We start from the raw sequence: 14,499 nt of genomic DNA, 5'->3' as shown, positions 1-14,499 counted from the left end.
GAGGGCTGGTTGGCACAGGTTTTGGGGGCACTGTGCACTGGTTCCACTGCTGTCCCCTGAAGAGGGGTCCGAGCCCGACTCCCAAGTCTTTTTCAGCCTCTGGGCACCTTTGGATTTCAAAAACAGGCTAGGCAAGTAGCCGCCTTCTGGGCATGGAGGAGGGGCCTCTGGGGGTGTGGGGGAGAGGTGGTTGTGTGAATTTCCTGCATTTTAGGGAACGGGGCCCCCCCCTCAGCCCTGGGAGACTGAGGAGCCAGCCGTTCTGTGGCTCTGGATGTTTTCGCCTGCCCCTGTCTGGTGGGGGTGGGGCTATTTCCCTTCCTTAGTTGCTGCCACCACTCACTGGATTCACACCGCCTGCCTAGAGGTACAGTGAGACCCCTCTGGATGATTCCCCAACCTGGGAAAGTGGGTGTCTCAATCTTTGGGCGCCCCTGGAGAGTTGGCAACCACTTTGATTTGGGCCCATTTGGGTTCCTCTGGCCTCCCTTTGCCTCTCTTAATGTGCTGAGTGGGGAATCGCACACCCCCTAGCTGATTGCTCACTTGCACAGGTCCTGCCTGCCCCCCCCCCTTCAGTTTATATGCTGCAGAAATCCTCTGGTTTGACCTGAGTCCAGTTGGGTTTGGGCAGTGACTGGCACAGGTTGTTTGGGGGGGGGGGGGAGATTGCTCTGGTTCTGCTGCTGGGCCCTGGGTGGCATGCTCCCTATGTAGGCTGCTGCAGAGGGAGAGATTGTCTGGTTCTGTTGGTTTTGGGGTTTTGGGCACTGCCTGACTGGCACATTGGCACAGGTTGTGTGGGGGCAGATTGCTCTGGTTCTGCTGCTGGGCCTGGGTGGCATTGGCAATGCACACAAACATGCTCCCTCAGTCTATGGCTGCTGCTGCAGAAATTCTCTGGTTTGAACCATGTTCTGTTGGTTTTGGGCACTGACTGGCACTTTGGCACAGGTTGTGGGGGGGGCAGATCACTATGGTTCTTTTGCAGTGCTGGCTGGGCCTGGCTGGCATGCAAACATGCTCCCCCAAACAAGCTGCCCCCATCCCTCCATTGTTCTCTGTGGTGGGAAAAAAGTTACTTTCCCCCCACCAATAGAGAACAATGGAGGGATGGGGGCAACCTGTTTGGGGGCCCATAGAATTGGACCCCCTGGTCCAATTTTCTTGACACTTGGTGGGTATCTTGGGAAGAGGTCCAGCAGCTACCCTGCGAGTTTGGAGCCTCTCAAACCCCCTCCCCTCCACCCTCCAATATATAACCCATGTGCCAATGGCCCATAGGATATAATGGGGCCAAATTGCTGCCGAAATTTCTCAGGATAGAGCTGATCTGGGGGCACTATCTTTGGATGCCCCTGGAACTGGACCCCCTGGACCAATCTTCTCGAAACTTTGGGGGTCTTTTGGGGAGAGGCTGGAGCAGCCACGGTCCACATTTGGAGCCTCTACCTCAAACCCCCTCCCCCCCACCCCCCTGCAAACTTTCCAGAGGATTTTTGCCATTGAGTTCAATGGCCCCATTGGATATAATAAACCCGAATTTTTCGGGACTCTCGAAAATTTTTTGATATCTATGCTTTACCGGTATAGAAATTTGGGATTTTTTGGGAATCCCGAAAAAATTCGGGTCCAATAAATCCGAATTTTATTGAATTTTTTTTTTTGCACACCCCTAAACACAACTCCACTGCTGCTTCAACTACACTCTCAGCCAATAGAGTCTCATGCTCTTATTGAATGGCAGACAGCCTTCTCTAAGCCTTCTCTAAGGACCAGGGCTATTTTTGGGCAGGAACGCACAGGAACGGAGTTCCGTCTGGCTTCCAAGTTGGTCACGCCCACTCCTACAGCCAAAACCTCCATGCATGCATGGCTACAGAGGGAAGGCCTGGAGAGCGACCCCCCCTGGTGACTCCGAGGTGGGTGGGCTAGGGGGGCCCATTTAAATGCCTCCCCGTGCCTTCCCTCCCCTACAAGGGCTGGCTTGCCCAGGTGCCCCACAGCCGCGGGCAAGCCAGGCAAGCCAGTTTAAACTGCCTTCCCTTCCCTTCAGGGGGGGGCTTGCCCATACTTCCCGCAGCTGCGGGTTGCCCGGGCAAGCCAAGGGAAGGCATGGGTGTGTGGTCTAATATGGTAATGAGCTGCGCTGTCAGGGATGTGGCCTAATACACTAACAAGTTTCTGCTATTGGGTGTGGCCTATTATGCTACTGAGTTCCTGCTGGCCTTTTTCTACAAAAAAAAAAGCCCTGCTAAGGACTGTCTGTACAGCAACCACTAGAGCATGGGCTTTCTCGATGGTAGGCCCTGTCCTCTGGAAGGGCCTGCCAAGAGTAGGTGCAGAGGACGTCTTCGCTGGCTACCGTTAGAAAGGCCTGGAGGTCAGTTTTACTTCAGAAGGCATTGGCTGGAGACTCAAATCCTTAGGCAGATTTGGGTGTTGTTTTAATCTCCTTTCCGCGCTTCTTTTTATCTTAACCTATTTAGGTTTGTGCGTTCTTGCGACTTGTTGCGATATTGTGAACCACCTGGAGTCTAAGGAGAGAAGGTGGACTATAGATGTTTTAAATAAATATTCAGACAACAGGGCAGCCACGTGTACTGGGAAGGGTCTTGAGTGGCGCACACTTCCTTCACAGGTGGGTGGCGTGCCAAGGCTGAAGTCTTGAAAGGCGTCGGGTCACTCTCACACATCTGTGTGACTAGGGCCCGTAATTTTGCTTCCTCCTTATTGACTAGTTTGGCTTCAAGTCCTCTGTTCTGTGAACTACTGTGAGTTCTTGTGAACTTGTAGGGCTGCCAGGTCCAGTGCTCCCTCTAAGCTGTGGAATCTTGTGAGCAAATAACCTTCTTTGTGAGCTCCTGGCATTAAAGTCGTGAGCGGGCGATTTGACTGCTGCATCAATTAGTTTTCTCTGGAGCCATTCCTCCCTGAGCGAAGACAAAAATGCGTGAGCCGGAGGCTAAAAACCCGTGAGCTAGCTCACATTCACTCAGCTTAGAGGGAACACTGGTCCCCCCCCCCAGACACCAGCATGGAATGGGGGGGGGTAGGGGTTCCCAAATCCAGGTTGGGAAACTCCTGGAAATTTGGGGATGGAGCCTGGTAAGGACAGGGACCTCCATGGGGTACAATGCCATAGAGTCCACCCCCCACCCCCCAAGGCTTTCATTTTCTCCAGGGGAACTGATCTCTGTAGTCTGGAGATGAGCTGTGATTCCGGGGGATCCCCAGGTCCCACCTGGAGGCTGGCATCCCTGTTCTCTTGACCCCAGAACAACCATGACGGCCATTCCGAGGCATTCCTCAGATGTATTTTGAGTTGTGTGTTGCAGTTCAGATTTCTGTAATGATACTGTGCATCCAGAAGGCATGTTCCAACGCGTATTCCTCATCCCCCCCCCAAAAAAAATTTGGGATACACCAGTGGAGCACAGTTTCATTCTTTAGCATGAATCGTATTTAGCGATTGAACACTGTGGTATCCTTCCTCTCTCGGGTTGTCTTGCTCGCATAGAGAAATCCTAGAGGTGAATGATTATGATGGTGCAGTATCCAGCGATGTGTGGCTCTGGTCTTGGACAACCTGGATGGAACGGCATATTCCAGGGTGAACGCCTACCCGGGAAGCATCTCTGTCTGCCGCGCACATAATCAGAAGCTTTTAACTCGCTGCCATGAGCGTTATGGGCAAGTTCATTTCATCCGACAGTTTGTTTTATGGCTCCTAGCTAAATTGGGTACTTACGAGAACCCAAAGAAAGCAGCAGGACAGGAGACCCATTTTCCAGCCTGTGATTCCTCCACCTCCTTGCATTTCTCCCCCAAATTTCTTTACAGTTAAAATATTTAATTAATCTATATATAGACTTCAGTAGAATGTGGTTGATTAACTCGAGTAATTTCGCTGCCTTTATAACGTAACAAATCTCCGGAGAGAAATATCCTTCTTTAATGATCTCCGTCATTTTTTTTGGGGGGGGGGGTAGTTTCCCATCAAAGTCATTTGAATAGGATTATCTTCCAGCAAGGGCCAAGTTGTACTGCAGGCGTTGTAGGCCCTTGCCACAGCGGAGATGCCTACGGCTCTCAGACACCTGCTCTCCCCTTGGGGATGGCTCCATATGTAGGTTGCCCACAGACAACAACATTTGAACATTCAAGGGTGTCTGGCTCTGTTCTGAGAAATCTCAGCTGCTTTATTGACCCTTTTTTTGGGCTCCCTTCAGATCCTTAAACTTTACATAGACAGCCAGTGTGGTGTAGTGGTTAGAGCAGGGGTGTCAAACATGTGGCCCGGGGGCCGGATCAGGCCCCGAAGGGCTTCCATCAGGCCCGCAGTGGAACTGGTCGTCTCCTGCTTTCAGTTCTGCTGCTGCTGCTGCTGCTGCTGCATCGTAGCTTGCTTCGGCAGACTCTGTCAACCACTCAGCCATTTCATGTTTCAACCTGGGTCCAAGACTCAGAACTCTGAGCATGAGATTTCTGTGGTGAATGTCAATAAATCAAAAGTAGGTTTGCAGTTTACAGAGCTAGTGTTTTAAGCGTGTTTTTGTTTTAAGTAAAAAAAAAAAACCTTTGTGTTTGTGTCCTTGACAAAGTTTGTATCTCTGCTACCTGGCATTACATTTTATGACACACATGGCCCGGCCCAACAAGGTCTCATTTATGTCAGATCCAGCCCTCATAACAAATGAGTTTGACACCCCTGGGTTAGACCTTCAGCTTGGGTGATCGTGGGCCATTCAGTCTCTCTCGGCCTAACCTACCTCACAGGGCTGTTGTGATGATAAAATGGAGGACGGAAGAACGATGTGAGCCAATCTGGGTCCCCACTTGGGGAAAAGGCAGGGTATAAATGAAGTGTGTAAATAAGTAAATGTGCAAGAACAACCCCTGCAGCTTCACCCTCGCGAGGCAGATCACGTTGATATTTTTTGCTGAAGGTACCATCTTTCAAACTGGCCTAAAAATTAGGTCAAATGGGGGGGGGGTAGCCACACTATTATGGAGAAAGGAAGTTTCTAACATTGTTTTGGTTCCTTGGACAGAAAACGTACCAAGTCATTCCTAAGACCAAGTTCCTGTATCCAATGCTCCCTCTAAGCTGTGGAGTCTTCTGAGCACAAATTCCACTTTGTGGGCTACTGGTATTAAAGTTGTGAGCAAGCGATTTGGCTGCTGCATAAATCAGTTTGCTCTGGAGCCATCCTTCCTGAGCGGAGACAAAAATGGGTGAGCCGGAGACTAAAAAACTGTGCGCTAGCTCACACTAACTCAGCTTAGAGGGAACACTGTTTATATTAGATTAGAGGATGAAATGGATATTGGATTAGAGGATGAAATGGAATCTGGGGTCGTGTCTGAAATCCTCCTAGATACGAATTTCCTGGAATGTACCATTCTAAACAGGGTTGTCCATGTCATGAAACTGCACGTGGAACTTTTCACACATTTTCTGTTGGCGTGTTCCAGATTTTTTTGGGGGGAGGCACATCAAATATGCATTTGGATGCACAATTATTCTCTGTGCTGGGGGGGGGCAGTGGCGACAGTGGGAGGGCTTCTAGTGTCCTGGCCCCGCTGCTGGACCTCCTGATGGCACCTGGTATTTTTGGCCACTGTGTGGCATAGAGTGTTGGACTGGATGGGCCATTGGTCTGATCCAACATTGGCTTCTCTTATGTTCTTATGGCGGTTCAGATCGCAGTACATGTCAAACATGCATGAAACATGTAACGAGATTTGCACCATCTTCACATCCACACAAACTAAGTTCACCTGATATTCACAGTGGATCCTTAGAAGGATGTGGAACATAATATTTATCATACCAAAACTGCAGAGTAGAACCAATGGCATTTATCAAAGCCTAACCGCAACTTCTGTAAAGTGTTCTTAAGATTGTGAGCAAGACAAGAAATAAACTTTTGAGAAATATGAGCTGAAGAATGACTGAGAAGAGTTTGGGTTTCCATTTGGTGTCACACAGAGGACCAGCTGTGTAGCAAATACTCTTATAATGGCCCCATATGACAGACCAATTTGGCATGAATAATTCAATGTTTCTTTATTCTCCAACACCCTCAACATATCTTATTGCTCTTTTTATTTCCTTAAGTTCCATTCTGTATTTTAACTGGACACAGTAAACCAATTGGAATAAAAGAACATTAAAAGGCTTTAAAATATATATTCGGCACTTAGCTTTGATTTAACACAGAGGTTGGTTGCGGCGTTTTTTTTTTCTTAATCCTTTTTTTAAAGTTAAGTGTTAGTTTCATATCTAGGAGAAGCACTGAGTAAACAAATAAAAAATTCATTAGCGATCGGCAACTTGAGGAAGATGAAAGGTTTTACAATGTGAAAATCTGGTTTCCAGTGCCGCAAAAGCCAGTCGTGGCATCATTAACGCAGTGTGGAGCCCAGCAGACGTGAAAAGCATTATGGCGTGTAATCTGGGTGAAATTTACTAATATTTCAAGCGACGTTACAGGGTTTTTGAGTTTAACAGCTTCACGAAAAGGCTATTAAAACATTTCCAAAGTTAAATCCGAATTGCTGGGGGCCATTTCGGCAGCGTAAATATTCAAGACAATTGGCATCAGCGGCACTTTGGATGAGCCGTGAGTCGAGAAGTCCCCCAACAAGGCTTTTTTGTTTGTTTGTTTGTTTGTTTGGCGATCCACAAGGGAAGTGAGGATTTTCATGTTTGAATTTTGACCCACACGCCTTTAAAAAAAAAAAAAAAGCTGGAAAAGTCCCTGGTGGGGGAATCTCCACTCGCCAATTCTCGGCAGTAAAGCACCCTTGCGAAAGGGCTCCTATGTGGTGGAAGTTGTACATTCCCAAAACGTTTGTTGATCACTTGGTATTTTATTGGTATGATTGGGTTAAACAAAACACAGGTTTGTGTTCATTGGTTCCTTTTGAACTTTGATGACAGTTTGGGTGGGTTCCCAATAAGCAGAGGGTTAATACCCGCAGCTGCTGAATAGATGCAACTTTGACCAAACTTGTTGTTCGGGGTCTGGGGAGTAAATATCTTCCTCCTCACTAACATACCCCTGTTGACTAGGACATATTCTTGCAATATAGTCTTGATTTAAATTGATCAGCCAGTTAGGCAGTGGCTGTAAATTCAGAGGTAAACAACTGCTACATTTGCCTTCCTTTAAACCCAGCAGTTCTAATTTACAGTCAGCTTCATATTTCCTGACCTCTAAATAATTTATTGTGCTATGCAAACTTTGCCACCATGCTGTTTCACCTGACCTGGATCCTGTAATTGCCAGGTTTTCAGAGGTGCGTTTGATAAGAGGAGTTCTGACTCCTCTCAGTATCCTTTCAAAATTCTTTGAACACTCAAAAGGCATGAAGAAAGAGAGGAGCCTTTCCCCCCCCCTTTTAAAATTTATTTATTTTATTAAATATAAAAAAACCAGTTAAAAATAAGAAAGCAAATTCTGGTGTTTATGCAGGGCAAACAGGGAGGTGTCAATTTTATGTGCTGCTGATGCTTCTAAGAGGGGCATCCATTTTTCTTGAAGATTGTCAGGAACGGGTTTATTTTCAGATCGAAGGATACCAGTGGAAACTTTGTCCTGTAAAAAGAAGTCCCACAATTTCAGATACCAGTCGCTCAATAGCAGCGTCTTCTTAGATTTCCCTTTAACTTGCACTCAGCACTCTTTGTTAATCTGAGGACTCAGAATTCATTGCCCAGTATTTAGGCAGTGGTTATATAAATCAGGTGATAAATAAGAGTTCCAGACTGTATTCCACAGTCCGTGTAAATTGCATCTATTGTTGAATGATTCGTCCCTTGGAAAAAAAGTGAGAAAAATCTGAAACTGACTGCAAAGTGCTTTTTATTAAACCCAATGACCTGGGGATCTCCCAGAATTATAGCTCCAGATGGCAAAGATCAGTTCCCCTGATAGTTTGGAAGGTGGACTCTATGGCATTGGACCCCACTGTGGTCCCTGTCATTCCCAGGTTCCATCCCCAAATCTCGAGGAATTTCCCAACCTGGATCTGGCAACCTAGTTCTAAACACCAAAAACAACAGGTGTGAAACAAACAAAACTATTGTCTAACATCCCATAGAATACGTAAATGTGGATTTTGGGGGGGAAAGAGTTAAGGGAGATAAAGATTGAGGATCAGAAAGATACTCAGGCATTCTGATGGAGCTGGTGTGGTTGGTACACCTGTAGGAAGTCCCAATGGAGATGAGGGCCGGCAGGTGCAGACCTCTCTTCTCCCTTTGTTCGTTGTTAATATCGTGCCATCTGAACAGGGCTAGAAAGCTATGTAAAGGTGTGGGTGCAACAAATATCTTCGCTGAATGGATATGATCATAATATGCAGTCTGCAGAGCTAAAGTGGCTCTCCACTTGTCAAGGGTAGGAAAGCACATGGTGGTGGGCTCTCTTGTGCCTGCATAGCAGCTTAGCAAATGAGCCTCAAATCCTCTGGGGAAGTCCTTGTTCTAGCCTCGGGCTTCCTGGTCCCCTTGTCACCCAACAAGACCCTCCCTCCCACCCCAAGGCTTAAACAGGCTGAAAGGAAAGCTGCTTCACCTGCTCTGGAAGCAGCACCTGGAACTCAACTGGTCAAGGCTCAGCTGGGATCAGGATCCTGCAGAGGGATGACGTCACTGGACCCCAAGGTCTGCCCTAAGAGAGGGAGAAGGGGCTCCAGGCTTGGCACTGCAGCTCTGCCGGGTTATCTTGGCACCAGTCTGCTGTCTTCGCTGCCCCAGAACCTGGAGTGACAGATGGAGGTTCTGGTGGAGGAACTCAAAATGCAAGCTTCTCGGGCAGCCTCTGGAGCAGATGGGGCAGCATCATCTAGGGTCGCCATTCCCCAGTTGGGGGTGGGAGATTCTCCAGTTTCGTGGGCTCCTGCCTGCTGCCGGCCGGCTGACTGGTAGGACGAATTCTGCCCCCCCCCCACAAAAAAACCCAGCGACGGAAATAAACACAACATACCCACATCACCCGGAAGTGATGTAGGCACATCAGTGATGTCGGGGGGGGGGGGGGGCAATGCTCTGGTTTCTGGGCACAATTCTATGGTTTGAGGCTGTTTTTACCACAGAGTTTAGAGTGCCCCCCCCTTTTTTGTGCCTACGTCACTTCTGGGTGATGTAGGGACGTCCCGCAACATCACTTCCAGAGATGTAGGCAATTACCATGACAACACTTGTGGCTCTCAAAATGCCCCCCGTCCCCCTGGTGGCTTTTCTGATGGACCTGGCAGCGCTCACATCATCTCCCATCATCTCAGGGTCTCCCTGAGCTCCTTGCCCTGTTTCTGGGTCCCCAGGGGGTCTTCCTTGGAGGCTTCCCCAGAGCCCGCTCAGTGGGGTTCTTCACTGTACCTGTAGCTTCTTCCCTGGAAGGTCGCTTGCTCCATCTTCATTCGTCACCTGGCTCCCTGGGGGGAGAAAACTCATAGAGCTACATGCACATTCCTGTATCTGCCCCAGCCAGCCGTGTTTCGGGTTGGCCATTGAGTTGTGCCTATGATTTTACAGGTGACCTCAGGCCTGCTGTTTTAATATTACTTACGCATCCATTAATGGAAAACTGATGTACAGCTTGTTAATCATATTTTCATCTTTTTCTCAGTTTCCTCTATTCCCCCTCTGAGGTGGAGGCCATCTTGTGGGTGATTCCCAACCATCTCTTAGGGAGGCAGGAACTTCAAACTGTTTCCTGTTTCCTGTGTTGGGAGTTGCCCTCAACTCAGTTTTCTTCCTGCCTCAGTAGGGAGAACAGTGAAAATTTGGCTTTGCCTTTACTTCACTATTCTACACTACTTATCTCTTATCTTCTTTCCTGTTGTACCTTCATAATTCTCTACAACCTACTTTCTTTCACTATCTGTATCTCAACTAGGGATGTGCATTTCGGGATCCCGAGCCGAAAAAAAGCCGAAAATAACGTTTTCCGGCTTTTTTCGGCTTTCGAGATCCCGAAATAGCCTTCTACGAGCTTCCTGAAAGGCGAAAAAAATCCCGAAAAAATTCGGGTTTTTTCGGCAATGCCGAAAAATGCCGAAAAACGGCCGCTTTGCCCTGCTTTGCCCTTTAAACATTAAAGGGCAGCCGGGAAACCCCGTTTTCCCGCCGTTTCCGCCTCTTTGGCGTCATTTTCTCCTGTTTCCCGCCTCTACCTCCTGTTTTCAGGAGGGAGGGGGGAAGAGGGGACCCAGACCAGCCAATCACTGCAATGCATTGGTGGGTGGGGTGGGCTTCTTGTTGTGGTGTTGTGGGTCTTTCACACAGGTTGACAGAGAAGTCTAGGCACACAGTCAAGCTGACAGGAGAAGAGACAGGATGCCTCCTGAGACATGCGACAGAGAGGCTGTCTCCTTTGACAGATACCTGAAGCGCCCTGACTTGCCTATATACTGTCAAGCGCCTCCTGCATCTGCCTAGGTGGGCCGCGTCACTCCAGGCCACGGTTTCTCTCGGTGGATGATGGCTTTTAGAATGTTTTGGTGTTTTCTGGACGTTAACTTAACTGACAGGAGGAGGAGGAAGAGTCAGAGAGGCCGCACCGCTGGCCGTCTGTGGGATCACGTCTTTCTTTGCCAGGTAGCCGTGACACCTCAGGCGCCTGACGAAGTGGCCTGCATTCAACTTCACACCAAGGCATGGTTTGGGGGGGGCAACATTTGGCTGACACTTATCTGGATGCCTGCAGGCTGACATCCTGTGCTACTGCTGTGATCTCATCCTTCAGACTTCCAGATACGGTGGCCGGCATCACATCGTGATGGGTTTGGGGCATATTATTGTTTAGAGTGGGGGTGGGGGTGGTCCCAAGTCTCCCTCGGCTTGTAGGCTGCTGCTGCTGCAGTATGCAGAGAATCCCTGGTTTGAGCCAAGTTCTGGTTTTTGGCAGTGGCACTGACTGGCTACTTGGCAAAGGTTTTTCGGGGGGGGGCGTTGGTCTGGTTCTGCTGCAGTGCTGGCTGTGCAACCCAAATAACGGAGCACAGAACTGTCCAAGGTTTAGAAAGGGTAGGAATTAAAAGGTGTGGAAACAGAAGATTCTTAAAATCAAGGAGACAGGTCTAAAACTAACCCAACACAAATAAACGAGGAAGGGAATGAAAAATATTGTGGTCGGCAGGATTCGAACCAGCGCGGGGAGGAGACCCCATGGACTTCTAGTCCAACGCCTTGACCACTCGGCCACGACCACTTGGTTAAAGAGCTTGTTGAAAAATGAAAGAAAGAAAGAAAGACAGAAAGAAGCTGAGCCAGAGCAATCTGTCCCCTCAAAAACCTGGCTCACACTAACTCAGCTTAGAGGTAACATTGGTTTACCTTGGGCATGGGCAGGGCTTCTTGTTGTGTTGGTCTTTTTCACACAGGTTGACAAAGAAGCCCCACTCTCCAGGCACAGCAGAGATGGACAGGCAAGCTGACAGAAGAAGACAGGCTGCTTCCTTGGCATGAGACAGATGGGCTGCCTCCCTTGACAGAAGCCTGAAGTGCCCAGCCTTGCCTATATTGCTGTCATGCACTTCCAGGCATCTGACAAGGTGGGATCCATCACAACAACAAGCCACGGTTTATCTCGGTAGATAATGGCTTTTTGAATTTTTTGGAATTTTGTGGACGTCACGTCACGTGAACTGACAGGAGGAGGAGGAGAGGAGGCCGCACTTCGCTTGGTCGGTTGTGGACTCTTGCCTTTATTTGCTAAGTAGACAAGAGCCCAATCGGCCAACGAAGTGGCCAGCATTCACACCACGGCATGTTTTTTTGACTAATGAAAACATAGCAGGATGCTAGAAGACTGACGTCCTGTGTTTTCAACTTCCATCCAGCATCTCGATGCCTTGAGCGGTGACCATGGAGGAGAGCCCTCTGGGGTTGCAAGGGAGACGTCCCTGTGTGAAATCTCCGAGTCCTGACCTGCACTGCTGGAACGGGGCGGGGGTTCCCACAGGCCAGCCGCTGGATGTTTTTGCCTGCCTGCCCGCCCCTGCCTGGTGGGGCTGTGGCTGTCTTACTTCCGTAGTGCCACCTTCCTAGAGGTATCAAACGTGGGATGGGACCCCCCCTGGATGATTCCCCAACCCGGGAATCATCATATCTCAATCTTTGGGCACCCCCTGGAGAGTTGGGAGCCACTCTAATTTGGGGGCATCTGGGTTCTTCTGACCTCCCTTTGCCTCGAGAGAGGCAAAGGGAATGAATGGCATGCTTTGCACCTTGGCACAGTTTGTGGGGGGGGGTTTTCTTGTTGTGGAGTTGTTGTTGTTGTTGGTCTCTCACACAGGTTGACAAAGAACTCTAGGCACACAGTCAAGCTGACAGAAGAAGACAGAGGCTGCCTCCTTGGCCAGGGACCATGAGGGCACACCTTCTGCTGTGCTAGGAGTGTCATCCTGGTACCTGTGCTAAGTGGGCAGCCAGCAATCTCACCTGGTGTTTACAGTTGTCAAGGCTCAACAAAGAGGTCTTGGCTGGCAGACAGTGAGACATGATGAGACAGAGAGGCTGCCTCCCCTTGACAGTGGTCTAAAGTGCGCTGACTATATTGCAACCGTCTGGCAGCAGTTCAGGCATCTAAGGTGGGCCGCGCGGCGTCACGCCAGGCCATGGTTATCGGTGGAAGATGTATGTTATACTGTTTTGCTGTTTTCTGGATGTGAACTGCCAGGAGGAGGAGGAGGAGGAGGAGACAAGGGCGCACTTCGCTGTATCGCATGTTGGACCCTGTCTGTCTTTGCTAAGTAGACATGACTCTTCATGCGTGTGACGAAGTGGCCTGCGATCATCACACCAAGGCATGGTTTTTGGCCTAAACAAATCATAGCCCCTGCCTGGTGGGGGGGTGGGGCTATCTTCCTTCCTTAGTCGCCGCCACCCACTCACTGGATTCACAATCACAACGCCTTCCTACAGGTATCATATGGTGGGACCCCTATGGATGATTCCCCAACCTGGGAATCATCATATCTCAATCTTTGGGCACCCCCTGGAGAGTTGGCGGCCACTCTGATTTGGAGTAATTTGGGTTCCTCTGGCCTACCTTTGCCTCTCGCTAAGTGGGGATTCGCACACCCACAGTGATTGCTCATGTCACTTCAACTTGCACAGGCCCTGCCTGCCCCCCTCCAGTTATGCTGCAGAAATCCTCAGATTTGGACTGAGTCCAGTTGGGTGACTGGCACAGGGGGGTTGTTGAGGGGGGGTTGATTGCTCTGGTTCTGCAGCTGGGCATGGCTGACATGCTCCCCTATGTAGGCTGCTGCCTGCCACCGCAGAGGGAGATTGTCTGGTTTGCTTTTGGGGGTTTTCGGGCACTGCCTGGCACATTGGCAGGCACACTTGTGGTGTACTGGTTCTGCTGCTGGGCCTTCCTGGCTGGCTGGCATTGGCATTGGCAGTGCACATAATAGCTCCCTCAGCCTGTGTGCTGCCGCTCCAGTCCAGTGCAGTCTGGAGAGATTCTCTGGTTTGACCTAGGTTGAACTCTAATGGTTTGGGGGCACTGACTGGCATAGTGGCATGGCAACCTGGCTGGCACAGGTGTCAGATTGCTCTGGCTCTTCTGTTGCCCAGCCTGGGGCCTGGCTGGCATGCACTTGCTCCCTCAGTCTGTAGGCTGGAGGCCGCTGCCGCTGCCTGCAGAAATTATCTGGTTTGCACCAAGTTGGTTCTGGGCACTGATTGGTTGCACCTTGGCAGGGGACAGATTGCTCTGTTCCTGCTGCTGGGACTGTCTGGCATTGGCATGGCAATGCACAGACATGCTACCTTACCTCAGTGCTGCTGCTGTAGAGAGATTCTTTGGTTTGAGCAAAGTTGTGTTGGTTTGGGGGTTTGGGCACCCAGTTTGGCGGCACAGGTTGTGGGGGGGGCACTTGTATGGTGCAGTGCTGGGGCTGGCTGGTCTGCCTATGCAAAGTTTGCAAACATGCTCCCCCAAACAGGTTGCCCCCATCCCTTCATTGTTCTCTATAGTGGGAAAAAAAGTTATTTTTTCCCACCATAGAGAACAATGGGATGGGGGCAACCTGTTTGGGGGCCCATAGAATTGGACCCCCAGGTCCAATCTTCATGAAACTTGGAGGGTATGTTGGGGAGAGGGTCTAGTAACCACCCTCCAAGTTTGGAGCCTCCAACTCCAAAGGCCATAGGATACAATGTTGCCGAATTGCCGCCAAATTTCGGCGGCAAACCGGGAATAAACTGCAGGAAGCTGATCTGGGGGCAACCTGTTTGGGGGCCCATAAAATTGCCTTGAAACCTGGTGGGTATGTTGGGAAGAGGTTCCAGTAAGCACCCTCCAAGTTTGGAGCCTCTACCCCAAACCCCCTCCCCCCCAGCCCCCCACAAAATTTCAAGAGGATTTTTGCCATTGACCTCAATGGCCCCATTGGTTACAATGGACCCGAATTTTTCGAGTTTCCCGAAAAATTTTGGATATCTTTGCTTTACCAGTATAGATATTCGGGTTT

The 14,499-nt window shown here is 49.6% G+C and overlaps 1 non-coding gene across 1 annotated transcript; it reads right to left on the bottom strand.

The window, feature by feature from the left end:
• Window positions 1-11,141: 11,141 nt before the first annotated feature.
• On the bottom strand, window positions 11,142-11,225 carry TRNAS-AGA. Its single transcript has one exon. It is a non-coding gene; the product is annotated as a tRNA-Ser (tRNA).
• Between the last annotated feature and the right edge of the window lie 3,274 nt (window positions 11,226-14,499).

Source organism: Gekko japonicus, unplaced genomic scaffold, assembly GCF_001447785.1.
Source record: "Gekko japonicus isolate JY-2015 unplaced genomic scaffold, Gekko_japonicus_V1.1 scaffold675, whole genome shotgun sequence".
NCBI classification, from domain to species: domain Eukaryota; kingdom Metazoa; phylum Chordata; class Lepidosauria; order Squamata; family Gekkonidae; genus Gekko; species Gekko japonicus.
This window is presented reverse-complemented; position numbering and strand designations above follow the sequence as displayed.